The sequence below is a fragment of the Grammomys surdaster genome, unplaced genomic scaffold, assembly GCF_004785775.1.
Source record: "Grammomys surdaster isolate TR1022 unplaced genomic scaffold, NIH_TR_1.0 751, whole genome shotgun sequence".
NCBI lineage: Eukaryota > Metazoa > Chordata > Mammalia > Rodentia > Muridae > Grammomys > Grammomys surdaster.
This window is the reverse complement of record NW_021605170.1, coordinates 3,092,213-3,110,585: the sequence shown is the minus strand read 5'-3', so window position 1 is coordinate 3,110,585 and position 18,373 is coordinate 3,092,213. Positions and strand designations below refer to the sequence as shown.

At 45.6% G+C, this 18,373-nt stretch overlaps 1 pseudogene; it reads left to right on the top strand.

The window, feature by feature from the left end:
- The first annotated feature begins 8,672 nt into the window (after positions 1–8,672).
- LOC114633775 lies at positions 8,673–9,709 on the top strand (annotated as a pseudogene).
- Positions 9,710–18,373: the final 8,664 nt, after the last annotated feature.

Genomic DNA, 18,373 nt, shown 5'->3' with positions numbered 1-18,373 from the left:
TGGGGTACACATCATCATCGTGCATGGACCCAGCTCACAGAGCCTGGTGGTATACATCATGATTCCAGCCCTTTGGAGGCAGACACAAAGTTCATTGCAAGTCCAAGGCAAGCCTGCTTTACATAGCAAGTTCTAGGTCAGCTAGGGCTGTACAGTGAAACCCTGTCTTCAAACAAACAAACAAACAAACAAGCAAACAAATCTTCCCATGTCTAATAGGAAAAGAAGACATTAAAGAAGCCTACCAATGAGAGACGATAAGAGAAGGTTACCTTCAGGACTGTTTGTGGGAGCTCTGAGCAAAGTGTCATATAGTATATCAAGTCAAAGCAGGGGTCTGGAGAAACCACCACGTATGCTAAACTGGACCCTGAAGAATCAGGTAGCAAGGAACCAGGCAGAGGTGTGGGAGGCCTTTTCCAGGCAGGAAGAGGATGTGAGGGCCCCTTTTTACTTGTCTTGGGGATAAGCCTAGAGTCCCCATCTTAGAGGGAGACTAGGCCATTTCTCAATCACTGTCTGTCAGTGGCACACGCTAGCTTTAGATTATCAAAACCCATTGTTCTTTGTTTCCTAATGTACTTTTATTTCTGTGTTTGCCTCAAGTTTTTATGTAAACATATCTTATATATCAAAGCCATTTGTTTTTACTTGTCTTCTGCCACAGAAGCCAGAATGTCAAAACATTTATTCTCATTCAAATGTTGGGAGAGGTTACTAAATCTCTCACTCTCAGGTATCCCAGGCCCTTGTTTATTTGTAGCAAGACACATTCCTCACTGATTCCTTCATGGCCTCACCTCCCTAGGGACAAACAGAAGCCAAAGCACTAAAATTCAGGGCTTGAGCCATCACACAGAGCATTGGAGGACTGTACCTGCTGTCAGTTGTGTGCCCTCTTCCCCTATCTGTTCCTTTAGTTTTGTCTCTGAGATGGGGTCATCTTGATCAGGTTAGCCTAGAACTCACTACATAGCCACGGTTGGACTACAACGTGTAATCTCATGCCTTTGTCTTCCTGGTGTTGGACTGACAGATGTACACTACCACACCACTCTCCCGTTCTGGTTCTTGCTAAGCTGTTTGGAAGCCTCCAGGCTGTACCGCAAGATCGGCTGAATCATATTTGTAGACTATATATTTGGGATCACAGAGCCAACAGCCTTTTGAAGAACCCTAATTTAAACTCCTGGGGCTGTCAATGGTTCTTGTTAAAACAGGTAGAAAGTATTCAAGATGGCTTTTCCCCAAAGTCTGAGCACAATAAAAATGACACAGATGAGCTAACACCCTATGGCTGAAGGGGAAATGGAAAAAGACAGAGAGGAGGAGGAGAGGGGAGCCTGTCTTTTTGTTAGGCCAAGCAGAGCGGAAGGTACAGCTTCCTGAAGAAAACCTTTCTGGGGAGAGAAAGTCTCTCCATCTGGCTTCCTCCTCCTGTAAACCTTTAGTCCCACAGAGGTGTTTCTGAAACAGATGTGCTCCCCGTGTAACGTCTGTGTTGTCTTACTGAGAAAGGCTGTTCTGTCATTTGCCCTTAGAGCACGCTCTGGGTCTTTGTAAACCAAAACTACACGTGTGCCGTATTATAGAACATGTTCTCTGAGTCAGACATTTTGATCCTCATAAAGCTGGGCCTTAAACAGTCAGAGAAGCAGTCCCCTAGGCTCGGTAGCCTGTCCTCGGTGTCACTTGCCTGACTAGTGGACCTGGAGAGATTTCAGGAAGCTACACTGGCTGGCTTGGCCAAAGTCTCTCTGCAACACTCACTCCAGGTGGAGCATGGTGAGCCTCTCTGGACTGGAGAATCAGAGACTGTCTGGGTGAGAAAGCTTCACTTAGCTGTACAGCTGCAGCTGGAAAATTCTTCAGGGACTGAGGGAGACAGCTGTAGGGAAGGCTTTGTCTCTTTCACGGTCACTATTAAGCCCTTTATGTCATCTCTCTGCCCTTTCTCTGTGATATGTCTGCTCATTCTCCTCTTTTTATTAGAAGACTAATATAATAATTCCTTGGCCTGAATCCAGGGAGAGCTAGTGCAAACGACTTTGCCCTTTGAGTAGATCCTTCTGTACAAAGAAAGCATCTTTATGAGCCATTAACAGGTCTGCCTCAGACCAGGTAGACACCTTTGACCCAGTCCCTAGTCATGTTGGTGACTTGTGCAGGTATGTGCCCACGTGACTCCTCTGAGCCTGGGGGCCATGGATTTGGCTCTTCCTATTAGAAGCAGCTGTGCAATAACATAGTCCCTGAGACTTCAGGCCACCGGGTGCCTAATTTGTCTGAGTAGTCAGCACTCGGACATCCTGATCCGTAATAAAGGACCACAGTACGGTATCTTTCACAGGGCCGCAATGAGGCTTAAGTGGAGTAAACGCACAGGCAAAGGTGCTTTGTAACCTGTTAAATATTATACTAATGATAACAGTATCAAAAGGGATAACCTCTGGAGTCATCTCTGTCTATTTGGTTTTATAAGAGGTTGCTTGGGCATCTAAGAGAGAACAATGACAGGTAACAATGGTGGGCACTTGGGAGGGGAGTCTCCTGTCTACTAAGGAAGGGCAGTCACATGACTGCCAGGAGCTCTGTCCTTGGGTTCTCACATGGTCCAAGTACTTGGGGTAGAGTGGGTGTCAAATCAGTGACCCAGAACTGAAGAACCTGTTCCCTGTTGTCTCTCTCTCTCTCCTTTTCATGCCTGCACTTTGCTAGTAACTCCTCTGCCCCCAAGAATGTTTATAAAGGCAGAGAGAAAAGGCACACAGGAAATACAATGAGGTCTGAGAAAGGAGCGGCCACAGTGAACCGGCTGAAGTAAGGAGATACTGGGCCGTGAATTCCAAGAAGGGCTGGGTCGTTCAGCCCACACAAATGAGCTGCTCCGGAATTTTGGCTTAAAGCTAAACATCCTGTAGCTGCCAGGAAATGTCAGGCCCTTTGAGTGAAAAGTGCCTCTGACCTTAGGCAAAGCTGCAATTGGACGCCCCTGGACCCCCTGACTCACTCCTTGAGGGTGCCACTGAGGTCAAAGCCTTGATAAGTACAGTGTCTTTGTTACTAACTTTACCAGGTCCCTCCACGCTGAGAAGGAAGGGTGACTACATAGATACTATTTTAATGGTACCTTACCCTAAACCCATACCGGAACCCGAACCCGAGCCCGAACCTGAACCCGAACCCACAAGGAAACTAGCCTCGCACGGGGGGGGGGGGGGGGGGGGGGCGGGGGGCGCCGGACGCATCCCCTTCCTCCCTTCTCTACCCGCCTCAATTGGCCTTCCTGCATCCCAGCATTTGGGAAGCAGAAACAAAGCAGGAAGATTAGGCATTCAAGGCTAGCCTCTGCTACATAGTTGAGTTTGAAGCCAGCCTGGGTTCCACCGAAGCTGGTCTTTAAAATCCTAAAGAAACAAACAACAGCAGACCCGAGTCCTGTCTGAATGGGCTCGAGTTGCTTACATTCAGGTTGGCCTGTGACCCATCCTAATTTATCCATAAAAACAAATGTTCGAAAGTACACCACAGGCTGGAATGTCTTGGTCCAGCACAGTCTCTATTAAATTCTGACGGTTAAAAATGGGCCTGTGTGGTGCCCTGTGGGACGGGAAGACTAAGTAAGGGGCAGGGCAAGAAACAAACTTTTGACATCTTCCTTCGTGAAGGATGCAGGAAGGCCAATCGAGGGGGGTAGAGAAGGGAGGAAGGGGATGCGTCTCCCTCCCTGTGCGAGGCTAGTTTCCTTGTGGGCTTTGGCAGATATTAGTACTGAGGGGTCCTGGCTTTCTTCTCCAAGGGTTTTTAGTTCTCTGCTAATTAGGGCATTGGAGAAATTGCCATGATAATTATAGTGTCTAGACTTGGGGAGCTCCAGAAGGCAGTTAGAGAATATTTAATTGCAGAGCTAAGAAGCATGAGAAGGTGACAGGATTTTGAGGCTTCCTTGAGAACAATGCTGTACTGAACCGTGCTTCTCAGAATGACCCCGACACTGTCTGTTACCTCAACGGGAGTCTGCGGTGTTTTGTCTGAGCATTCAGGACTGTCAGAGTTCTGATTCTGCTAGAATCTGACAGAATGACCGTGAAAGGCCCCCCCCCACCGCATCCTGTGGTTAGCACTACAAACAGGACACAGGCTGGAGTACAGCTAAGCTGCAGAGTCCTGGCATGCTGTGCAGAAGCTCTGGGCTGGATATCCAGCCCTGAGTAAAACAGAGATGCGTTCCTCTCATCCAAGTACTTGGGATGCAGAAGGATCAGAAATTCAAAATCATCTTCAGCTACATAGCAAATTCATACCTATGAATACATAATGTTTAAAAACCCAAAGCCTTTGCACGGAGTGGTGTTGCAAGCCCTTAGTCCCAGCACTTGGGAGGCAGAGGCAGGAGGACTTCTGTGAGTTTGAGGCCAGCTTGGTCTACAAAGCAAGTTCCAGAACAACCAGGAATGTTACACAGAGAAACCCTGTCAAACCAAAAAACCAAACCCCAAACAATAACATGAAACTAAAACCTAAACTAAAACCTTCATTTCTTCAATATTTCCAGGGGTCTGTGGAGAAAGCTCTTCTGTGCCACTGTGGTCTTGATTGTGTTACTTTTCTAGTGTGTCATCATAAAGGGTGTAGGGGCAGATGCTCTGGGACTTTTATTTTTAATTTGTTTGCTTTGGAGACAGGCTTTTAAGTAGGCTGGGCTGACATCAAACTCACTATGTAGCTGAGGATGAAACTGAGCTTCTGATCCTCCTGCCTCCCTGTCCCAAGTGCTGGGACTGCACGCCACCAACCTCAGTTCTATGTTTCTTGTATATTAAGCAGATACTCGACCAACTAAGCCACATACCAAGGTAACACGTTCTGTTTCTTGTCCAGATTTAAAAAGATGTTGACTGGGTCTTTGAGAGGTGAGACACGTGGACAGGCAAGGGGGTTTCCGTCTCACCAGACTTAGTCACCGTGTTCCCTCTATCTCAATTAAATCACATGATGTGCTTCTAAAGAGCTGGTTAGTGGGAGAGCTAAGCAGAAGGACTTCCTACTCAGTGTGTCCTTGGCTGTAGGCATCCCGTTGAGTAGAGCTCTCGCTCCACCAGCTCTTCCCTGCTTGGGGGGGGGACAAACTGACTGATGTTGACTGGTGTGTGTCAGGCCACACTCTTCCTATGCCTGTCCCCTTTTCCAAATGGAAGTATCACCGATGTTTCTGCTGACCTGGCATGCAGACCTCCTTGTGGCAAAGAGCAACACAGGAGAATGTGCAAGTGAGAAAATCCTTACCTTAGAGTTAACCTCCCAATTAAGCGTTCTACAGGTAAGTATAGATGATTCCTTGTAAAATTTCATCCATATATGCATATATATTACGTATTTATGTAAGGTGTAGTTATGAAAATAGATAATGTCATGCACACTGCTGAATGACTGTCTTGTTACTTAAAATGCTGTAAACATTCCTATCGAAAATACAGAGCGAGCCAGGCGGTGGTGGTGCACGCCTTTAATCCCTGCACTTGGGAGGCAGAGGCAGGTGGATTTCTGAGTTCGAGGCCAGCTTGGTCTACAGAGTGAGTTCCAGGACAGCCCAGGCTACACAGAGAAACCCTGTCTCTAAAAATCCAAACAAAAAACAAAAAAAAAAAAAATAAGAAAGAAAGAAAGAAAATACAGAGCGACCTCAACCTCTTTAAATACAGTGTTGGCTGGGGAAATGCATAATCATGGATTCTGCAAGCATCTGTTAGTACTGGCTCACGCATAATCATGGATTCTGCAAGCATCTGTTAGTACTGGCTCACGCCCTTCTCTTTGTAGTTATATTCACTTCTACAGTGACATCTTTTTTAAAAAATATATTTTTACTTTTTAATGTGCATTGGTGTTTCGCCAGCATGTGTGTCTGGGTGAGGGTGTCAGCTCTCCTGGAACTGGAGCTACAGTTGTGAGCTGCTGTCATGTGAGTGCTGAGACTTGAACTCAGATCCTCATGAAGAGTGGCCAGTGTCCTTCACTGCTGAGTCATCTCTCCAGCCCCTACAATGACATCTTAACCACGTCTATGATTTCACGTTTTAAAAGGTACATTAGTTTAAAAAAATCAGCTTTATTGAAAATATATCCTATGTGTGACAAAGAAAAACCAGTAAGTATGTGCAGCATGAGTTCTGACAAATGCACATAACCTTGACTTCAATCGGGCTGTAGAAAGCTTCTCCCACTTAACAAGTCTCTGAATTCTGGGGATGATGACACTGTAATCCTGGTGCTCAGCACTGAGGCAGGATTGAGAGTTTAGGTTAGCTTGATTTACTGAGTTTGAGCCCAGCTTCAGCTACACAGCTCCTCTTCTGGTCAGCCCCGGGAACTTACCTCATATCCCTTGCAGTTACATTCCAGTCCGACCTGGCCCCAGACAACTGGTGCTCTGCTTCTGTTTCTGTACGCAGTTGTACATTTTCTGGAATTTCACATATGAGGAATTATACAGTATATATTTTTCTGAGACTGGCATCTTTTATGTGTTTTAAAAATGCAGTTATGCAGATGCCTGTGGAAGTGGTTCATTCCTTTTTATTGCAGTTCATTGTATAGATGTCCCACAACATCTACTCATTTGATAAGCACATAGATCATTTCCAATTTGCTATTGTAAATATTATCACATTAATTGTTATATTAAATAAGATAACATAGGAAGGTGAGGGTTTGTTTCAGCTTACAGTTCTCAGATCACATTCATCACTGAGGGAAGTCAGGGCAGGAATTCAAGGCAGGAACAAAAGCAGAAGAAACAGGATCACCAATTGCTTGTGTTTCCTTTCTTGCTCAATTTGCTTTCTTCTATACCCTAGGACCAACTGCCCAGAGATGGCACCGCTCAGAGATAGCACTGCCCACAGTGAGCTGGGTCCTTCCACGTCAATCACTAATCAAGAAAAAGCTCACAGACTTCCCTATGGGCCAATCTAACGGAGGCATTTCCCAACTGAAGTTCCCTCTTACCAGATGACCTTGGTTTGTGTCAAGTTGACAAAAACAGCAAAACAAAAATCCCCCCAAACCTAAACAGCATGATGAGTAAATGCCAAATTGTTTTTCATAGTGGTGTATTCCCATCATCATCCTGAAAGTGCCACATTGTCTCTGTGTCTGATTTAATCATTACATCACAGTAACATGCTAGTATAGATCGAATTTTGTATCTCCAGGACTAAGGATTGTAAGCATCTTTCACAAGCTTTTTATTTTCCTTTCAGTTTTTTTGAAACAGGGTTCCTCTCTGTGTAGCCCTGGCTGTCCTAAAACTCACTCTGTAGACAGATCTGGCCTCCAGCTCAGAGCTCCGCCTGCCTCTGCTTCTCAGTGCTGGGATCAAAGGTGTGGCCACCACATCCGGCTGGATTATTTTTTTCTTAATGTGTAATCTACAGAAGTCAGTCTAAAATGCAAATACAGCTCTTTAAAAAAGAACATATTCATTCAGGTGTGTGCACATGCACACAGCCATGTGTGTAAGACCTTTCTAAATACTGATGTTCAGAAACCCAAGAAGGGAAAACAACAAGCTGTCAACAGTCAGAATTAAGATGACGAGAGTCCTACCCAGGTTTTACTGGCTCTGAGCAGAGTGCAGGGTGCTGAGTATGAAGTCTTTCCAGGATTCAACTCATTGCACACAGCATCCAGGGTTTCATGGGGCTCCGTAGCTGTGGTTCAAGTGGCCTCGGCTGTGAGTCAACCTTGAGGCATTGTCTGCATGTCAATAGTTTTGAAAACATATAAAATGGAAGAGTTATGGGGTCAGAGACATGTCTATCTAGATATCAAAGTGAATGCCAGGGAGGTCAGGCAATATGAAAACAGAATCCCCTCTGGGAGAACGAAGCAAAAGTTACAACAGAGACTCTGGAAAGGAACAGGTGTGAGAACGTGGGAAAGGAAACACGAGGATGAGGAAGGCCAGCCGAGTCGAGGCTCCAGGGGCGGGGCTGCCCAAACCCTTTGAAGCTTATGGTAGGCTTAGGGGAAGGGATCAGAGGTAGAGGGTTTAGTTAGAAACATGCTTTCCCTGTTGGGTAGTGGTCATGCTCTAACTCCATCCCAGATTTTATGCTTCTATTTCTCCCTTTGAGGAATGAAATTGCTTCTCTTGGGCCGTTGTATTTTGGAAGTACGTAATTTACTTTTTGGCTTTTACAGACACCAAGAGTTTGCCTTGAGTCTCAGACAAGGCTCTGGTCTTGGACTTGCACGCGCTGCGGGGGCTGTTAAGACGATGAGGGCTCGTGGAGGTGGACTAAACTGCTGGCCCTGGGAGGTCTGTGAGGCGTGGCACAGGCCTCTGGGAGCCAGGGCAGGAGGCCTTAGTGTGGATCCATGATGCTCCCTGGAGGTTTGTTCCCTAACTGTGGCCGTTCGGAGGTGCTGGAAATGTTAGGAGGAAGACCAAAGGAATGCCTTGGAAGAGGGCCTCTTGTCTCCTCTGCTTCCAGGAAGCCAGGAAGTAAGCAGTTGTGCTCTTGCCCATGCTTCCTGCTGTGATGTTCTGCTCACCACCCTTGATGACCCTGAAATCAGGAACCCAAGCCTGAAGAGCAAACACACCCAGTGCCTCAGGAAGAGGAGGATGAGGAGTACTGATGTTTCTTCTGCAAGCCCCCCGTGCCATGGCGAAGTCATTGAGGGTTATCCCATATGATATCCTTCCTGACTGGCTGAAAGACAATGACGACTTGCTACGTGGCCATAGACCACCTATGCCTTCCTTCTGGCCTGGCTTCAAAAGCGCCTTCTGCGTCCACATAGAAACTGAGGTCGCATATCAAACATCCTGCCTATCAGATATTTACATCATTATCCCTATAAGTAACAAAATTAGAGTCATGAAGTAGCAAAGAAATGACCTTCTGCCTGGGGTCACCACAACACGAGGAACTGTACTAAGAGGTCGCAGCACTGGGAAGTCTGAGAACCACTGGGCTAGGGCCATCTACTTGGTTTCATGCTATTTCTCTTTTTGGGACTCTTGACCATGCTCAGAGCAAATATGTACATCATGGCTCCCCTACAGGAGAAAGCGTATTGGGAGATGTTCTTTCTGGGTGCAGGGCTCTGCCTCAGCCTCTCCTGGGTCTTCCACAAAGTCTCTTCGACTTCTTCCAAATTAGACTATTCCCGGGATCGGTCTACTAGATATAAGAGTTTTGTCTCCTGGTTCTATTCTCCCTTCAGCTGCTCCCCACAGCTTCAGCTCCTCTGCTCCTCCATCATGTGTCCTGGGCATTTCTGCCTTCACTGTGGCAGTGTAGGTTGGTTTGCCCCTCCCAAGAATGTTCACACAAGGGCAGACATGCCCCTGGGACTCGGCTTGAGTGATTCGGTACCCACCGTGTACTTTACTACCGCCGAGGACTTTGTCAAGGCCACCACAGTGGGTCAGATGGGCTGGCGTCTCCTCATCTAGCTGTGGTACATACATGGAGCTGGCCATCATGCTGCTCAGATTCCTGAGCGCTTCTTTCCTGGAAACTTGGACATATGGTTCCAGTCTCATCAGATTTTCCATGTCTGGGTGGTGGCAGCAGCTTTTGCCCAGTTCCATGCAGTTTCCACCTGTCAGGAATCCCACTATGGCTTCGAAGGTGGTTCTACCGAACGCCCTTCTCATGGGAGGGGTGGGGAGGAATTTCCCAAGCACTTTTAAAACCAACTTCTTTGCTCAAGCAAAAGGAAGAGTCTGAGCTGTCTGTTCTAGAAGAACCCTCCTCTTAGAGAACTGAGTTCCTGTCAAGCGTCAGCACGTGGCTGCCCAGCAATAAACTTCCTGTTTCCATTCCCAGGCTGGGGCTGGGGGCGGGGAGGGTGTCCCTGCTGGATTTTAAGCTCATGTTGGGATTCTATTGTTTCTCCAGCCATTTTTTTTTTGGGGGGGGATTACAAACTGAGGTTTTTCAGAAATTATGGTTTGTTTTTTTCTTGAAATGTCTATCTCTTCTTGTAAGCTGGTAACAGGCATCCTCATTTTTATAGCACACTTCTCAAAACCAATGATAATCTGGTCTCATCTTTCTCTGGCCTAGATCTGCCTATAAGGCAGGACAAGCAAGGCCACTCCTTGACCTCCCCCATACTAATCATGGAAGTATGTCCCAGCTTCAAGTAACTTGAGTTTAACAACATTTTTGCCTTGACAAAGCTATGGAAAATCAAAATGGGGAAGGCATTTAATATTTAATACTAAGCTTTAAAAAGAAACCTGCTCCTGGCTTGGTGGCACACACCTTTGATCCTAGCACTCAGGAGGCTCAGGCAAGTGGATCTCTGAGTTTAAGGCCAGCCTGGTCTAAGAGTGAATTCCAGGACAGCCACGGCTATACAGAGAAACCCTGTCTCAGAAAAGAAAAAAGAAAGAAAGAAAAAGAAAACCTGCTACCATTGCTATGGGCCTTGATATGGAGACTATGATGATAAATATTTTAAAAGGTACAGATTAAAAAAAAATCTCAAAAACAAAAGCAAAACAACAAAAATAGTGTAGATTGGTATCCATTTTCTCTTGGGCCACCTCGTCTGCCCTTCATCTGGGCAATACCTGCTTCCAGGCAAGACAGAGGGCTGCCCGGACTTCATCCCCCCCAAAAAAAACAAAACAAAACAAAAAACCCCACCCACAGTAAAATCTGAGATTTCACTGAAGCAGGAACTCCACTTCTGAAGTCATGAAAGAGGTAATCTTCTTAGGTCTTTGATTTATAGGAAAACCATTAAAAACTCCTTCCCCCCCGCCCCCCAGAAGAAAGGTTGGAGAGATTTCAGTTGCAAAAGAGAAACTGGTTACAAGATACATCAAATTGTCTTTGGTTGAGAAATATGGGCAAGAAATGCAAATCCTTTGTGTGTTTCCTGGGCTTAGCATTTACACCACGTATTTCACGTTTAAAAGCCCTTTACTATCGTCACTAATTACCTCCCAAGGGCTTCAGGGCAGTTAGAAAAAAAATACTGGCACAGAGCCAGTACTCGGAGCTGCTGGAGGCACGAGTCTGTACCAGTCTTGATTCCTGGGCTTGCTGTAGTTTCCCAACACTAACCCACTGGGTCATGTGTGCTTAGTCAATCACTACAAAGTTTCCTTTTTCCAGACTTGACATTTTCTCAAGTACAAGCTACTGAAACACAAAATAACACTTCTTTCAACAGTTAAATACTGGTGACAGTTTTAGGTTTATCATCAAGCCAGGGTCCCTGGAGAGACAATGAATAATGACACTTCTAAAAACTCACTAAGAATTTCTAAGAATCCAGAGCAGCGCCGATGTAAACACCCAAGAGCCTCCTGCCATATTTCCAGAAACACAGAGAGTATTTGATTGAAGTAAGCTTTTTCTAAATATTGGTATAAGTAAACATTACGTCGCATGTCAAGTCATGTATATTCTGTCTTAGAGAGTGTACAGTAAGGGTGCAGTGTCTGCACGAGACTATGAAAAGCCAGCACAAAAGCGACTGTTAGTCATGCATTGGATCCTTCCCAGCTTAGTCTGTGTTTTGTTAACAAGTAATTATCAAATCCCATGTGCAGTTTCATATCCTGAACTTCAAATTTGTCACTTTAATATTTTGCATTTTTTTTTCTTAATAAGTTCTAAAAAAAATAGTATCTGATGAAATGATCATCAGGAACATTTATGTCTCTGACTATACTCAAAGAGAAAGGCTGGTATGGAAATACAGTCCCACTGAAGAGAAAGACTGCTGGTGAGAACACAGCCCTACTGGGCCATTCTCTACCTTGGTGGATGTTCTTTTAACTTTCCTCTGATTTGCAGGGACCTGCGCTCCAAAACACAGAGCCAATGTTTACTACATCTGGTGTGTGGTGCCCTCTGCTGGCCATTCTAGGGTAGTGCCTTTTCTGTCCCCTGTAGGAAAGTTCTTTATATTTAGATGTTATGTGTCTGTACTTATATTTCTTTTTTTAAGAATTATTTATTTTATTTATATGAGTATACCATGGCTGTCTTCAGACATACTAGAAGATGATATCAGAAAGATGACATAAGGTCCAACTACAGGTAGTTGTTAACCACATGTGGTTGCTGGGAATTGAACTCAGGACCTCTGGAAGAGCAGTCAGTGCTCTTAACTGCTGAGCCATCTCTCCAGCCACCCCACCCCACCCCACCCCACCCCCGTACTTATATTTCTAAGTGTGGCCTTAATGTATAATGAGGGCTGTATGGTTATAGAAACTGGTCCTGATTTCCTTTTCTATTCATTCAACAAACATGTTAAGCGATCTCTCAAGAACCCAAATATATCACTGTGGAGCTGGAGACAGCAGGAAGCAAGTTTTACTTGCAAGTTTCACTTCAAGGGTCTCAGTAACACAGTCACAGCAAGGGGTGTGTGTGTGACCTCCTCAACAAGACTTGAATATTACAGCAAATAAGTTGATTACTGGAGAACCTTGTCTATCCTTTAGTTTTTGAAGTGTATTTATTGGTGTGTGTTTGTGTGTATGTGAAGAGGCCAGAAGGGCACATTCACATTCCTCAGAGCTGGAGTTACTGATGCTTGTGATTTGCCCAGATTTTGACCTGGGTGCTGAGATCTGAACTCTGAGAGGTTAAGATTACTCAGCAGGTGCTCTCAACTGTAAAACCATACCTACCTCTGAGGCTTGTCTATTCTCACAGTCACCAGAGTTGACAGACGTCACAGCTAATTTCTTCCCAATTTACCTGGTAAAGGCTATGGTGGACCATCACATATTAGGAAGACAAAAATGAGGGCATTCCTTAAAAAGAGGGTATCTTGTGGCTGGAGAGATGGCTCAAGGGTTAAGAGGACTGACTGCTCTTCCCGAGGTCCTGAGTTCAATTCCCAGCAACCACATGGTGGCTCACAGCCATCTGTAATGGGATCTGATGTCGTCTTCTGGTGTGTCTGAAGACAGCGACAGTGTACTCATATATATAAAGTAAATAACTTTGAAGAAGAAGGAGGAGGAGGAGGAGGAAGAGGAGGAGGAAGAGGAGGAGGAGGAGGAGGAGGAGGAGGAGGAGGTACCTTGGAACCTCTCTCGCTCTCTGGGTTTCTGTTACTTAACTTTAATAAATCTATATTTGCTTTGATAAAAGAGACAAACATGATCAGATGACACAGTTTTAGCTGATTCCCTGGAGAAAAACAAACGTTATTTCCCAGAAAAGTACAACATATATAATCTGTACCCAAGGAAGGGATTCTAATTTGAGGCCATCTTTGCTATGCACATTTTCAAGAGAAGGAAGCCACTAATACTCCCACCTAGTTACAATGCCAATAGACTACAGCGATGGCCTGGCAACCTTGAGGCTGCCATAGTAACACTCATATCTCGGCAGTAACCACCACCAGTCTATTCGGACTCTAGTGTAATTAGTCACTCACTAGGGAAGTCATGGTTGGAGCGAGAGACCTCGCCAAACACTAGTGAGGTCATGAATCTTAGAGAACATTACCACCACCATTTCACTATTTTAAACCAGCATAATTTCTTTCTTTCTTTCTTTCTTTCTTTCTTTCTTTCTTTCTTTCTCTCTTTCTTTCTTTTTTATTTAAAGATTTATTTATTTTATATATGTGAGTAACATTGCCTCTTCAGAGACACCAGAAGAGGGCATCAGACCCAATTACAGACGGTTATGAGCCACCATGTGGTTGCTGGGAATTGAACTCAGGACTTCTGAAAGGGCTGTCAGTGCTCTTAAACGCTGAGCCATCTCTCCAACCCCTCGGCATAATTTTTTAACCGCATTCTACACATCTATTCTTATAACCACAGATAGGTGTTATTACCCTGAGAGGCCAAATCATTTTAAGTTCAGACTCCATTTTAGAGAACCTGACCTAAGTTTGAACTCAGGTAAACTAACAGGCTGGTACCTAGCATTAGTTTCCAAGTTGCCCACCCAACAAAATCCAAGCTTAGCTCCAGTCTCTAGGCTAATCCCCAACAAGACTAGCATCTCCAAATTAAACCCTCAATAAGACCAGTGTCTCCAGGTTACACCGACAACAAGACTAGGGTCTCCAGGTTACATCGACAACAAGACCAGGGTCTCCAGGTTACACCGACAACAAGACCAGGGTCTCCAGGTTACACCGACAACAAGACCAGGGTCTCCAGGTTACACCGACAACAAGACCAGGGTCTCCAGGTTATTCCCCCAACAAACCTGCACCCCCAGGTTACAAGGCCACCCCATGCCTAACGACCACCAGTGCAGAGAGAAGCAGAAATTAAGTTTATGATATGACTCCTGGAACCAGCCAATTATGTAAAAGGCTGCAGTAACTTTCCAATTAGATGCTTGCACACTTACCACCTCCCCCACCCCCCGCTTGCTGCTTACTAAAAAGTCTTGTCCCGATAGACATTTGCAGCATCCCCAACACCAAAACTGTCCTGCGTGATGGCGGTGTATTGGGGTGGGAGCCCAGCTAGCTCGAATAGAATAAAGACGCTACTATGAGTTGCATCAGATTAGCTCCTATCAGTTCTTTTGGAGGAGCAAACACTTCCTTGGCACTACACCCTGTGTCAAAGATGCTTACCTTTGCTGCCAGAGATCAGTTCAGAAACACACAGTGGGTCAAATGCAGAGGATACATGATTGTGGGTCTCCAGCTCCACTGACAAATCTCTAACGTAACCCTTGTACCTAAAGTTCAGGGAGCATTTTGGAAGGTGAGGGGATGGAAGGATGGTAAAAGCCAGAGTCATCACAGGAAAACCGCAGTGACATTGTCTCCTGGGGATGGCAGGGAAGATTCACCCATGCTGCCTTGACAAGATGGCTGCCCAAACGAGACCTGAAGAAGTAGAAGACCTACACACATGTCAAAGTGGGAGGAGGGTGTCACAGGCCCCATCCATCCACAGACAGGAGCTACCGGCAACTGAGGAACTGAGAGCCAGAGAAATCTGCTTCCCCAGGTCGTCCAGAGGTCATGAGTTCGAGGGGGAGCAAGGAGCATACACGGCGGGGAGGTGGGGGGAAGAAGGAGGTTGGAGAGAGGAAAAGGAATGAGGAAATGATGTCTTTTTTTTTTTTTTTCCCGAGACAGGGTTTCTCTGTGTAGCCCTGGCTGTCCTGGAACTCACTCTGTAGACCAGGCTGGCCTCGAACTCAGAAATCCGTCTGCCTCTACCTCCCAAGTGCTGGGATTAAAGGCGTGCGCCACCACCACCCAGCTGGTGTCATATTTTAATTGGAGAGATTTATTAAAAACTTCCTGGCATACGACAGCTGCTCAGTAAAGCACAGTAGGCACTTTACAGTGCTAGACACACAAGCTTGGGCTCTAGGGCGGGGCTGATTGAATCTGATTCTTCATGCTTTGTTAGTTGAGCATCCTGTGCAAGTAAGGCCACCTCATTCATGAGTCGGGGGTGATGGAAGTACACATATCACAAGTAGATGACACATGAAAAGAGCTTCGAATACTCATTGGTGTTTAGCTTATAACAAAAATTGTTATTTTATTATTATTCCTTTCAGCTTTTGGAGATGCCTTTGTTTCTTTTAAAGTCCTAAATTAAAATCAGGGAGAAAATTCAGGTAAGCTTTAGGTATAAAAGACATTCCAGTTTGGCTGGAGAGATGAATCAGCAGTTAAGAGTGCTTACTGCTCTTCCAAAGGACCCAGGTGTCACTCCCAATACAATACGAGGTGGCTCACAACCATCGGTAACACCAGTTTTGGGGATCCAATGTCCTCCAGTCTTTGTAGGCAGATACTGCTCTTGGTGAATGCTTCTTCCCTCTCAGCATTCACAGTGACAACTAGGCAATTGTCTTAGTTAGGGTTTTCCTACTGTGAACAGACACCATGACCAATGCAAGTCTTATAAAGGACATTTAACTGGGGCTGCCTTACAAGTTCGGAGGTTCAATTCATTATCATCAAAGTGAGAGCATGACAGCATCCAGCCAGGCATGATGCAGGAGGAGTTGAGAATTCTACATCTTCATCTGAAGGCTGCTAGCAGAATACTGACTTCCAGCTAGGATGAGGAAGACCCTCATCCTAGCCCACAGTGACACACCTATACCAATGAGGCCACATCCACTCCAACAGGGTCACACCTCCTAATAGTGCCACTCTCTGAGCCAAGTATATACAATCACAGCAATCTAAGAAAAAAAAAAGTACGAACAGAGTGTCAGGAAAAACTATAATAAACTCTCTATAGGGTTCAGATGAAGACCTTAGAGAGACATTTAGAAAGAGGCAATATTCATAGTCAACTTGAAGAACAGAGACAGAAGACAGGAAGCACAGAAAAGGTAATCAAAACTGTGGTCACATGAAAGTTTGTTTATGGGAATGGCAGACATCCCTTGCTGATGGTGTGGAGGGTTAGGGGGCCTTGGAACAAAGGACTCTGGGTCATTAGTGAGTTCAGACACCTAACTCTCCTTGGGTTCAAGGTCGTAGCTTCTCTGACATAACTCCCTTAAGAACAGGTCCTAGGTTTAACTTTTCTTCTTGTCCCTGTAACCTGTGCCTGACTTCAATTCCCACATCCTCTGACCTCCACACATAAAATGTCCAGCCCCCGTATCTCTTTAAACTTTTAATAGACTTGTTGGTCTGTGATTCAGTAATTTGCTGTCTGCTGTAAAATATACAGAAGACGAAATTACACATGGCTTTTTGTACAAAGGATTGGGCCCCTAGGGTATGAAGCTGAGCCTAACAAAGATGAGCCTAGCTGGGCTCTGGGAGGCAAGGGAACACGATGTAAGATGAGGATGCTTGGCACGTGCTTGGTACTTAGAGTTTGTTGAATAAACGAATGTGAGACAGGCTGACGACTTCTCATGCAGCACAGGACGCTGTGGCTCGAACGAGAACAGCCCCGTGGGCGTGCGTTTGCGTGTTTGGTTCCCAGCTGGGCTGTTTAGGACGGATTATGAGATGTGGGCTTGTTAGAGGAGGTGTGGGTCTGGGCTTTGAGGCTCCTCAAGCTCAGGACAGGTCAGTTTCTCTGCCTCCTGCTTACGGATTGGATGTAAGTCCCCAGCTTCCCCTCCAGTGACATTCCTCCCTGCCTGCTGGCAGGCTCCCACGGTGATGGCTGTGGACCCACCTTCTGAACCTGTAGTAAGCCCTCAATTAAATCATTTCAAAAATAAGTTGCCATGGTCATGGTGTTTCTTCACTGCAGTAAAAAAGTAACCGAGATACAGGGTGGCTCTGTATGCCGACTTCCTGAGTAAGGATGCTTCCTGTTTGGGAAAGAGGAAGGGAGGCGAAGATGTGTGTGTGTGTATGTGTGTGTGTGTGTGTGCGCGCGCGCGCATGAATACACACACTCACTGGCTCTCAGTACACCTTTGAGACTAGGTTTCTTTTGAGTTAGCAGAAACTTGACTGGCCATTTTTTCTTCCAGGGGATGGAAGGGAAAGTGAGGGAGGAGGATGTAGTCACACACACACACACACACACACAGAGAGAGAGAGAGAGAGAGAGAGAGAGAGAGAGAGAGAGAGAGAGAGAGAGAGAATATAGTGACACTATAGTTTATTCCTTTTCAGTCATGGTAGGTAAGGCTTAGGACCTTAGGTTACAAAATCATTCCTTTGCCAGAAGGTAAAACGGGAGAAAAAGGATAACAATCGTGGCATTACTAGGAATCACTAGGAAGAGTTTGACTTAGTAAACAAATGCTCTTGGCAGCAAGGGGACAAAGAAGGCCTTATTATGATGGTGAAGAGCTTTGCATGAAGAGGGCTCAAAGCCAAGGTTGTGGGGGACACAGCGCTCCAAGGCTTTGCTCCTTAGGGTGTGGCTTCCCAGCAGCAGCTGCTGCCCCTGGAGGTTTGTGGGAATGGACATTCTTGGGCTCCCACCAGTGTGACTGTCTGTGAACCTGTTTTAATAAGTCTTTGAATCATGTTCAAAGGTATACCTGAGAATGCGAGCTTAGAACATGGGGATGAGAACTGAGTATTTTTATAAAAGTAACTCTGAGTTATGTTTGGAGAGTGCATCAGGTGGCGGATGTTTGGGGACAAGAGCCGTGACAAAGCACAGGGCTCTCTGGAGAATTAGGAGTCTGAAACTGATAATCAAAATGGGGAGAGCGGGCTGGAGAAATGGCGCAGTGTATAACAGCAGTTGCTGCTCTTTCAGAGAGCCTGAGTCCAGTTTCTAACACCCGCGTTACTCAGCTCACAGCAATCTGTAATCTCAGCTGAGGGAGATCTGAGGCCCTCTTCTGGCCCATGGGCACCTGTGCTTGTGCACATACCTACACACAGACAAAGCATATTCATAATTGAAGTAGAAACTTAAGGGTTCTTTGGCAAG